Here is a 12,007-nt window from a genome sequence, read left to right on the forward strand (position 1 = left end):
CAAATGGCTGCTGGGCATGAGGGGGGCTGTTCAATGGACTGACTCAAATTCTCTCAGAGGAGCCACTTAGGCTAGCTTCCCAATAGAGCCCTGGGTCTGGGGTGACTGCTGGGAGGAGTGAAACCAGCTGAACCTGGATATGGGGGGAGGGGAAGGCGAAGAAAAGGAGCTTGTGCTGCCCAGCACTTCTGGATAGAGCTGAGAGTTTGCTCAGGGCAGAAAGGTCTGGAGCAGGAGCCTGGAAGAGAGGGCTGGAGGCAAGGCAAGCTGGAGAGATCGACAGGACAGAAAGCCAAGTGTGAAGCAAAGCGATAGCCTAGGCCAACTCGTTGCCCTCTCCAGAGAAACCCAGCCTCGGAAACCCATTCTCCGTGGGCCTAATCTTCCAGGAGCTCCTTTCTGCTCTAATTTAGCATTACCATGCACATTGGCAGTTCGGTGGGTCTTGAGAAGAATTAAACTACTCACTGGTTTGACCTCCAATTTTAAACTTCCAAAATGTCACTTGACATCACAGCTGGTCATCACTGATAGGCCCTTGATCAGGCCACAGGCAAACACTATGGCAGAATAACATCTTCTCCTCTAGCTGAGACCCTGATAATGCCAACTGCGATGCTGAAGGCAGAGATAGGAGGGGATAGGGCCAGAGGTGAGCAGCAGGGTCTGGGAGAGGAAAGTCACCTACTGCAGGCCAGACCCCCAGGAAAGAACAACATAATTGCAGGGAGCTGTGGCAGGAGGGGCATGGCCCCAAGGATGCTGGAGCTGAGACTTGGGCACTTGGCAGCTTGAGTCCCTTCTCCATACTCACTTCCCCCAAATCTAACCTATGGGAGGCTCATGTGAGGAAAGGGAATCTGAAAGCCTCTCCAGACCTCCAGACTGTTCCCTGCCTGTAAACTCCTAGCAGTAGGTCATCCGGAAGATGCCATCCTATGCCCCTGCCACGCCCTCTTCAAGTTAGGATCACAACCCAATTACTACATGCTTCCAGAACACTTTGAAGATAATGTGAAAATCCCTATCAGAAACAACTCTAAATTCTCTTGCATCTTGATTCTGTATTATTATTCTTTCTACATCATGAATATTTTCCTAAACCAGGGAATCATTTCCCCTTGGTCCCTGCCTAATACTGCATATTGGTCTGGGTGGGGTGGGTATAGTGACTACAATTAACGTACCTCAGCATTTGCAGACACAAGGCCTGGGTCTTGGCTGCCCCCAGGCCAGAACTTCCTTAGCTACGGAAGGCCTGCTATGCTGAAGGAGAGCGCTGTGGGGGCAGCAAGGCAGGTTTACCAAAATGCCGTCAAGATTGGTGATCAGTCCAGGCAGAAGGAAGAATGGCTTTATCCTGTTTCTCTGACCTGCTCTCATTCTCCCTCATCCCTGAGGTTTCTGGCTACTCCAGGCCTGGCGCTGTACCCAGGGGGAGGGGAGGGAAGGGCAGGGGGTAGTGACAAAAGCGTTCCCTTAAGTTGAGTTAGTCATCCTGAAACTGGTCCTGTGTGCACCAAAACCTTCTGTTCATTTCACACTAGAGAGTAACTGCTTCAGGGTCAAGGATGTTGTGAAATTCACCTGGGCTCCACGGGTGGTGGCAACCTGGGTAGTGTGTGGGCATTTTTTCTGGAAAAAAGCTCTAGGTTGGGGCTTCTCCAAACTATGCCTCTTGCTTTCTGCTTAAACAAGCCCCCTCCCTTTCTCCAGTGTGGAGGACACTTACAAAACAGCGTGAGAAGTGAACTCATAGACAAGACAGCCTTAATAAATTAGTATAATACTATTAGGAGGGATGGCATTTTTTTCTGTTTCTTAGCAGCATTGTCCTACATGCAGCCTGACGATCTCCTTCCCTGGGAAATTAAAAAAGCCGACCCCTGGTTGTTAGCTCTGATGTAAAATTATAAAATAGAAATCTGGTCGAGTTTGTTTTGTTTAAAAAGGAAAAGCCCTGGCGAGGCAGGGTGGTTCCATGCAGTCCTGTTAGCTCTGGCCATTGGGTCTGCCCATGGTGCTCCCTCCAGGAGGCTGGATCTGGATGGAGTCCAGGAAGGGCCGCAGTGCCTGGCCGATGGGCGTAGAGAGAACTTCGGAGAGGAGGTCAGTGATGTAAGAAGGGATCTTCCGCCCAGTCAGGAACTGGGCCACTTCGTTGCTGAAGGTGTTAACGGTTGTGTTCAAAGAGGTTGCAGGCCTCCCCTCGAAACAGAGACTCCCCCAGGGAGGACAGGAACTCCAGAAAGATTTCTTCTGTGACTCCTGTGCTCCCCACAACAACCACAGAGTCTGGGGGCCCAAGCAATGTCCCTCCCAGGGGACAGCTGGAGACACCGCCACTGCCAAAGAACAACTCATCCTTGTGCGCTACTATGGAGGTGTGCCAGACGCCTTCCAGTTGTTTCCCTAGCATGATGGGGCTGAGACACCGGGCCAGGCCCTTGGACAGGTCGTACACGCAGAGCTTCACCGGACAGAGATTCGCCGGCATCATCGGGGCCCGTGGCGGCGGCGGCCACTACGTCCCTCTGGTACCCGGCAGCAGGCTGGACTTTCCTGTACCCGAGGGGAGTGGGGAGCGGAGGGAGCGGGGACCGAGCCCGGGCCGGCCTGAGGGGCGGGAGAGAGGCCGCTGCGCTGCTCGCGCCCTCGCCACCGGCAACGACAACTGTCTGGCACGGTAATTATTAAGTTCACGTTTTGGCATTTCAGTACCATCTTCCTTTCAAGTCAAAATTTCAAAGGACTGATTAAAACTCAGGTCAGCTGAATGGTTTAAACACTCAGAATCACAATTAATTTGGGGGTTGAACTGATCAGATAAATCAGATTTCAGTACAAAATCACATGTTTAGTTAAACATATTGGTGATGTTTGCTCTTTCTCAAGGAAATAATTTCTTCTAAAAGCATTTTCAATAACTTACTTGTTTGTTAAGGAATTTTTGACCAGTTCCTATATCTAAACTGATAAGAAAAACCAGGCTAGAACTTACCTGTTCTCTTGGTATCAAATACGATCACTCCCATTCAATCTCAGATTTATTGTTGAACTATCTACTGGCAATCTTACTGCCGGCCCTGGCAAAAGACTGAGGTTTTAAAAATTCCTTTAATGTTCTCTTTTGGCTAGAGAAGATAAAAGTCATTTCCCAGAGGGATGACAGTAGCCTTTTTCTCCTTTCCGGTGTTTCCCATCTTGTCTTTGTGGTGAATTGTGAGGTCACAGTTATATCAGGGCAACTATTTTAGAAACAGGAATGCTTGTGAGCCCTCCACACATCAGGCAGCCATTGCCCTAGATCAGGACTTGCTGAGAGAATGAGAAACAGTGCAGAAAAAGAAGCCACGCCAACAAGATTCCTACAGATCCTGTAATTGTCTAGTGAAATTGATAGGCTCTGCTTGTCAAAGCCGCTATTTGTCATTCTCCTTCCCCTCCCTCCTTGTGGCTGGCAAAATCATCAGTAGCTTTTATAGTCTGAATGCCTAGCTTGACCTTGGATGCTCCCCTGAATGTGCCTTGGTATTACTTCTTTCAAGAATGCTTCTTTCTCAAACTTCCCTTATCCATTCATATTGTGCAAATTACTCTTCATTGTTGAAGAGCTGAAGATCACCTTTGAAAAAATACAGTAAAATAGAAACTGTCAAATGAAGAAAATAAAACAGAGAACTAACTGTTTTGACAGGAATAGAAATTAAATTTTATGTTTCCTGTCCTTTTGAGCAAAGTAATGTGTATATGTGCTTAAAGCTTATCAAGTTATGTCAAATTTTGATTTTTTTAAGGTCCTACATCGAAGGCTGAGTACCTTGGAGGCCCAAAATAAAAAAGCACATGGAAACTAGCCAATTTGGTTTATCTGTGACCATTTTTAGACACAGGACCAGAAGGAATTTCTCCTCTCATACTTTAGCAAGAGGATGAATATTCATAATCAAACTAGAATCAAACAGAGCTAAAGCCCTAAGTATTAATATAATATAAAGGACTCTTGAGACGTACTTGTGTACTAAAGTTGGCTAAAATTGGATCCAATGATCCAATTTGGATCTAAATTGAATCTAATGATCCAATTAAATTAAGTGTTCTTTAACACAAGCTTAAACAAACAGAATGCTTATTTGTTGGTCGAAATGATATAAAAGAAAAGCAAAATGTCAACCATTGCCTGGCTTCCTTTTTCGCATGATCCATAAGGCAGAACAGCCTGAAGGATCCAGGCATTCTTTTCTTAGTCTTGAAATAGGTCAGGTTCATGATGGATACTGGATCAATGGATTTTCTTGGCCTGCAGCTTGGCAGACCCCATATTTCCTATTTAGGGAGAGCCAGAAGATTGGATTCCTTCTTGGGGCATTATTTAACGGGAAAGGCATTGTTCCAGCTGCAGGAGCCCTAGCCTGAGTCCTGGGCCAAGACATTGGTAGCATTCTTCCCTAGCTTCTGACCAGCAAAGCAAGGCCAGAGGCTCTCTTTTCTTCCCCTGTTGTTACAGGAGGAAAGGTGTGTACATGGGTGTGTTTGTGTGTGTGACAGACAGAAAGAGAGAGAGAGAAGGAGAGATATAGAAAGCTAGCTCAGGGACTTTCTTCCTCATTTATACTCATTTTTTTTTGTAAACTGATTTACAGGAGTTGGGGTCTAGTTTTTGGAATAACTACTTGATTTAGGCTGATACACAAGTTATACAAACCAAGAGTATTTTTTCTGGCAAGATTATGCTAATACATAGTTATATCTACTATATCTTATATTTTAAAGCCAAATTAGATCCAGTGTCTGAAATCTGAATATAACATTATGATATTTGTTTCAATTTTAAAAGAGAGACAAAAGCAAAACAATATTCTATAGAAACCTTCCCAATACATGGGCGGCTACCTGCCTTAACTTTCTTCATTCCAACAAGGTAAGTGATAATTACAAACAGAATATTTAGACATAACTCTTTTGGGGGTTGTACAAAACCCTAACCATAGACCAGGGTTCCCACCATGCTTCAGATGTGCTCTATATGGTATGAGGGTTACTGGGAGTGACATGTTGCACAGCTTCAGGGAGTGTCATTCACGTATGATCTCTAGAATTGTGCAAAATGGTGGTACAAAAATAAATGCAAGACAAGATGACCACTTTCACCACTGCTATTCAACATTGTACTGGAAGTTTTAGCGAGAACAATAAGACAATAAGAAGAAATAAAAGACATCCAAATCAGAAAGGAAGAATTAAAATTATAACTATTCACAGATGAAATGATCCTATATACAGAAAGTCACAAATAATTCACAAGAAAGCTACTAGAGCTAATAAACAAATTCACCAAAGTTATTGAGTACAAGATCAGCTGTTTTTATACATCAGCAATGAACAATCCAAAAGTAAATCAAGAAAACAATTCCATTTACTATAGCATCTGAAAGAATAAAGATATCTAGTAATAAATTAAACCAAAGGTGTGAAAGACTTGTACATTAAGAACTACAAAACAGCACTGAAAGAAATGAAAGCAGACCTAAATAAATAAATGGAAAGACAGCTTGTGTTCATGGATTGGAAGATTCAATATTGCTAAGATGTTGATATTACTCAAAGTGATCTACAGATTCAACACAATCCTGATGAAAATTCTATCAGTCATTTTTTTTTGGTAAATTTCTTTTTTTTTTATTAAATTCAGTTTTATTGAAATACATTCACACACCATACAATCATCCATGATATATAATCCACTGTCCACAGTACGATAACATAGTTATGTGTTCATTACCACAATCTGTCTCGGAACATTTTCCTTACATCAGAAAGAACCAGAACAAGAATAAAAAATAAAAGTGAAAAAAAAAACACAAATCATCCCCCCATCCTACCCCATTTGTCCTTTAGTTTTTATCCCCATTCCTCCACTCATCCATACACTAGATAAAGGGGGTGTGATCCACAAGGTCTTCACAATCACACTGTCACCCCTTGTAATCTACATTATTATATAATTGTCTTCAGGAGTCCAGACTGCTGCGTTGGAGTTTGGTAGTTTCAGGTATTTACTTCTAGCTATTCCAATACATTAAAGCCTAAGAGGTGTTATCTATATAGTGCATAAGAATGTCCACCAGAGTGACCTCTCGACTCCATTTGGAATCTCTCAGCCACTGAAACTATTTCGTCTCATTTTGCATCCCCCTTTTGGTCAAGAAGATACTCTCAGTCCCACGATGCCGGGTCCACATTCATCCCTGGGAGTCATACTCTGCGTTGCCAGGGAGATTTACACCCCTGGGAGTCAGGTCCCACGTAGGGGGGAGGGCAGCGAGTTCACCTGTCGAGATGGCTCAGTTAGAGAGAGAGAGGGCCACATCTGAGCAACAAAGAGGTACTCAGGGGGAGACTCTTAGGCACCATTACATATAAGTTTAGACTCTCCTTTGTGGTAATGAGCTTCATAAGGGCAAGTCCCATGCTCGAGGGCTCAGCACATCAAACCGCCAGTCCCAATGTTTGTGACAACATATGCTAGGGGATCAGCATCTCAAAGTTTAGAGTCTATCAGTCATTTTTGCAGAAATGAAAAAGTCAATCCTCAAATTCATATGGAATTGCAAGTTTCCATGAATAGCAAAAAAACATCTTGAAAAAGCAGAATATTGGAGGACTCACACTTCCCAATTTCAAAACTTACTACTCAGCTACAGTAATCAAAACCGTGTGCATTCTATAAAAGTTTCATTCACTAAGTTTATTCTTCAGAAACTCAAATCCTTCAGAGAGCTCCTATGCCAGCTAAGTCCCCAAACCCAGAGGCAATAGCCTGTTCAAGAACATCAACTAGATGTGTCCACTTTGCTCATAAAGTTGCCTAGACAATCCTGAAGACTGGGAAAGTGATCAAACTAGAGGAAGGGGTAGAAACAAAGGATTAGGAATACTGAATCTTTATGTAATTTTCTTTTTCTTACTTGCTAGGGTATTAGAACAGCTAGAAGGAAAGAACTGAAATGGCAGAACTGTAACACATAGCATCCTTGGAAATTTGCTCTATAACTACTAGTTAAATTATAATTTGAAAGCTATACCTTTTTGTATATATGCTATATTTCACAATAAGGAAATAACTGAAACTATGGTACTATAACACATAATAACTTTGAAAATTTCCTATATCTACTTGTTAAATCACACTTTGAAAAATATTATTTTTGTATATGTTATATTTCATAATAAAGAAATAACTGAAACTGTGAAACTGTAACCTATAATACTCATTGATATTTGCTCTCTAACTACTTGTTAAATTGCACTTACAAAGTTATTACTTCTATGCATATATGTTATATTCTACAATAAAAAATATGATTAAAAAACAAAACAAAACAAAACAGTGTGGTACTGGTATAAGGACAGACAAATAGACCAAAGGATAGAATTGAGAGTCCAGAGATAAAACCTCACATCTAAAGTCAATGATTTTTTCACAATGGTGTCAAGCCCACTCATTGGGGAAAGAACAGTCTCTTCAACAAATGTTGTTAGGAAAAGTGGACATCTACATGCAAAAGAATGAGCGCAAACCCCTACCTCACACCATATACAAAAATTAACACAAAATGGATCAACAACCTAAATATAAGAGCTAAAACCATAAAACTATTAGAAGAAAACATAGGGAAAATTTTCAGGAACTTGTATTTGGAATGGATTCTTAGATATCACATGATAGTATGAACAACAAAAGAAAAAACTAGAAATCTTGTACTTTTTTCCAAAATTAATAATTTTTGTGCATCAAAGGACACTGTCAAGAAAGTGAAAAGACAACCCACAGAACAGGAGAAGATATTTGTAAATCATGTATCTGATATCTAGAATATACAAAGAACGCCTACATCTCAACAACAAAGACAAACAGGCCAATTTTTTAAAAATGGGCAAAGCACTTGAACATACATTTCTCCAAAGAAGATACACAAATGGCCAATAAACACATGAAAAGATGCTTACCATCATTTTTAATTAAAGAAATGCAAATCAAAATCATGAGATACTACTTCACACCCAGAAGGATGGCTATTATTAAAAAAAAAAAAATACTAAGTGTTAGCAAGATGTGGAGAAATTGGAACTCTCAAGCATTGCTGGTGGGAATGTAAAATGGGTAGCCACTGTGGAAAACAGTTTGTTGGTTCCTCAGAAAGTTAGACACAGAATTACTGGGACCAGCAACTCCACTCCTAAGTATATACTCCACTTCTAGGTATGTGAATGAAGGGACTTAGATACTAGTAAACTGATATTCATAGCAGCATTATTCATAATAGCCAAAAGGTGGAAGCAATCCAAGTGTCCGTCAGAAAATGAATGGACAAATAAAATGTGGCATACACATATAATGGAATATTATACAGCCACAAAATATGAAGTTCAGATACATGCTATCTTGAAAACACTGTGCTTGGTAAAATAAATCAAATGCAAAGTGACAAATATTATATGATTCCACTTATATGAAATAGCTAGAATAAGCAAATTCACTGAGACAGAAAATACATTAGAGATTACCATGGGCTGGGAGAAGGGAGTATGGAGAGTTACTATTTAATGGGTAAAGAATTTCTGTTTTGGGTGATGAAAAAGTTTTGGTAATGGATGATTTTGATGGTAGCCACTTAATTGTGTGCTTAAAAATGGTTAAAGTGGCAAATTTTATGTTATATATTTTACTACAATAAAAAAAAGAAAAAAAATGTGATATCGGTCTTTTCATTATTGCCCTGTGGCCTACAGAATGATGCCCATCTCAGCACTGAAAGCACTTCACAATCTGGCTTAACTTTATTTATCACATTCTATGTAGTCTAAGATTGAGCTTTATAGATCTATTCACTTCCCACCTTTTCCTGTAATCAGTCTATATGCCCCACTCCTCCTGGCCTTTGCACATGCTGTGACACCCACCTAGTAGAGAAAACATACACCTAATTATTACATACACTAGGAAAAACACCAAGGTACACCAAGGTTGAGCTATAGGATAAAGGAACATTGAAGAAAATAAAGCTGGAAAGGTAGTTTAAGTCAGCTAAAGGCCTTATTTAGTTGGTCACAGCAATTGTTGATGGTTTTAATAGGTTTATAACATGAACAGAGTTGTGCACTAGTAAATCAAAATGGGGTTACAGTAGGAAAACTGCAATTGTTAAACAAGATAGAATCGGGCCCTAAATGGGGGGTGGAAATTGAGAAAGATTGATGTGGAGAATTCCAAGGTAAGAAAAGATAATTGAGAGACAGATCCTGAGAAGTTTTCCTCATTAGTGGAGGACAATTAGAGACGGAGTCTTTCATAAGAGTAAGATCATGAATAAAGGGGGATCAACAATAGCACTAGCCAAAAATGGAACAAAAATGAGAGTCTAGAAATGTAAACAAATACCACAGCTGTCTTTGTCGTGGGGGCACCAGCCAAACGTGATGACTATTGGGCACAGATACAGGAAACAATCCCTTGTATCCATCAAGATTAGGTCTTTACTTTTTTTAATTATTATTAGAAAAGTTGTAGGTTTACAGAAAACTCATGCAAAAAGCACAGAATTCCTAAATATCCCTCTCCCTAACACATAGTTTTCCCTATTATTAACATTTTCTATTAGTGTGGTATATTTCTTACAATTTCATCAATTGTAATTGAATTGCAATTGAAACAAAGAACTTACTTTTTAATAAGGAGGCTGCATAAAGCTGGGTGCCCAAACAGAACTAGAATCAACCTGCTCTATCAGAGGAACACCAAATAAAACTGCCTGTTTCAAACTTGTTAATATATGAAGAGGGGGGAAAATTATTCCCTGAGATGGAACCACCAGCTATCCTCATGGTGGTATGTGACCTGAATTTATACTATCTATGTTAGTTGAAAACATGTTAACTGAAAAACTAGTGCTCCCAATGAACAGAGAAAAGCAAACTCAAAATTTCTTTGGAGAAATACTCCTTCAACATTGACCTCAAAATTCCCCCAGATAAAGTTCCAAGGCAGAAAATTCCAGAGGGGAGCAGGCAACAATTCAGACTCACAAAGACTCAAAGAGTGAAATTCTTGGACACAGAATAAAAAATTATGCATGTAAAAAATGTAAAAAATAAAGCAAGATATTGAAAACATAAGCAACATAATTGAAAATTAAATGGATGGTGAATATCAGGTTAGATACAGTAAAGAAGACAGTGAACTTGACAACAGAGCTGATGAAATTATTCAATATTATGAACAAAAAGTCACATGGAAAACAGTGAGAAAGTCTAATATAGATCTCATGAGATTTCTAGAAAGAGAAAATGGGCAAAACTGCCAAGTAGTAATATTTATTAAAGAGATAATGGTAGCTTTAAAATTTAGCATGTGTCTTGTGGAGAAACTCAACCATGTGTTTGAGATTCCTTGTTTCGTCACTGCTAAAAGCTGTGATCTGGGTCAGTCCAAGATTCTCAGCCCCAGTCAGAGTCAAGAATTAGCAAAACTCACAGGAAATACCCAACTGCAGATCTTCAGATCACCTCTGAAAGCTTCTCACCTTTCTGGAATTTTAGTCCCTCCAGTATTCCTTGCTCTGTGGCTCTATAATGCCTTTAAAATAAGATTTATGTATTCCACTGTCTCATGATCCAAGATTTCTTCTTCAACCTAAGACAGTGGATCAAACTGCCATCAGATACTGGTCTGTAGTTGAGTGGGGGATGCAGAATACTTTAAAGATAAAGAGAATGAGGGTCCCTCCTTACCCTCATTGTTAGTGTAAGTAAATGAAAAGCAGCCTCCACTTAAGAAGTAAGGAGGGCATCTTACTGTTAGCAAAAGTCTTCAAATCTACTGAAACCAACTGCCCATTCACTTTACTTGTCAATTATCTCCGCGTGCTTCTGATAACAGAACCTCCTTTGGTGAACCAGTCATTTCTCATCATCAGTCTATATGATTTCAGTAGAGCTAACCACCTTTTCCCCTCGACCTCTCTCCTGTGTGCCTGGCACCAATGATCCAACACCCACCACAGTGAGTAGTTCTAGGAGGAACACAATTTCATCTAGTGACAACATTTCTCAAGAAAAGATGATATTGTACTTCCCCTTTCTATCCTTATCCCTCCTTACTGGGGCCTTTGGTATTAAGAGAGGATGAGCAGGAGTCTCCAACAGTTGGTGGAAGAAGGAAAGAGGAAAAGTCCACCAGGGGAATGGTTCACTCTCCTGCAGGACTAAATTATCCATCAAGAATCAATCAGCTTCATCACAGACAATCAACTGGATGCTCTTTGAAAATCAATCAGCAGGTTCATTAATCACTCCATAGTGAAATCATGAGGAGGTATGCTTCCTTAATTTCTAAATATCACTGGATATCAATAATTATTTCCACTTGATACTGGAGATTATTCTAACTTTCAGAAAGGCTGTGGAATGGAATTAGGATGCTTCTCTGAAGACAAAGCACTACCGTAGGGCTGTACATGGAAGCGGCCAGAGGCCCATGGGAGCTGTGTTTGTTTGCTTTCCTGAAGGATACAACATTGATTGGACAGAGCCAGGGAGAGAAAATAGCACCAACAACATAGCAGAGTGTGAATAACAAGGTACAGGCATACATCTGCACACAAATCAGCCGGGGTAATTTTATCTCATCATCTGCCATAACAAGATACAGAAAGTGAAATCTTTCAGAATCTGCTCATTGGTGCAGCAAGAGAAAACATTCTTTGCTCTTAAGGATATTTGTCTTCTGATTTCTTTATGCCTTAAAATGCTTTTGAATGAGATGAGTCCATTATGGTTGTGTGAAAAACCTGTACTGACCAAGCTGAATTTGAGCCCCGGAATGCTAAGAGAGTCACTTGAGAATCTTCTGTACCTTACTTAAGGATTATCAGGGGCTTGAAGGGTATTCAAAGAGCATTTAACTCAGAATCAGTGACTGCTCACTTGTTAAATAAGAATCTATTTG

At 40.3% G+C, this 12,007-nt stretch overlaps 2 protein-coding genes and 1 pseudogene across 4 annotated transcripts in view; all 3 read right to left on the reverse strand.

Annotated features, from left to right (window-relative positions):
• Positions 1-12,007, reverse strand: part of JAKMIP2 (janus kinase and microtubule interacting protein 2) — a 177,672-nt gene that overhangs the window by 101,999 nt on the left and 63,666 nt on the right. The window lies entirely within an intron of this gene.
• The window catches only part of LOC119508277 (40S ribosomal protein S20-like), a 90,119-nt gene that overhangs the window by 14,500 nt on the left and 63,612 nt on the right, over positions 1-12,007 (reverse strand). The window lies entirely within an intron of this gene.
• LOC119508276 lies at positions 1,993-2,500 on the reverse strand (annotated as a pseudogene).

This window comes from Choloepus didactylus, chromosome 13 (assembly GCF_015220235.1).
Source record: "Choloepus didactylus isolate mChoDid1 chromosome 13, mChoDid1.pri, whole genome shotgun sequence".
Classification (NCBI taxonomy): domain Eukaryota; kingdom Metazoa; phylum Chordata; class Mammalia; order Pilosa; family Megalonychidae; genus Choloepus; species Choloepus didactylus.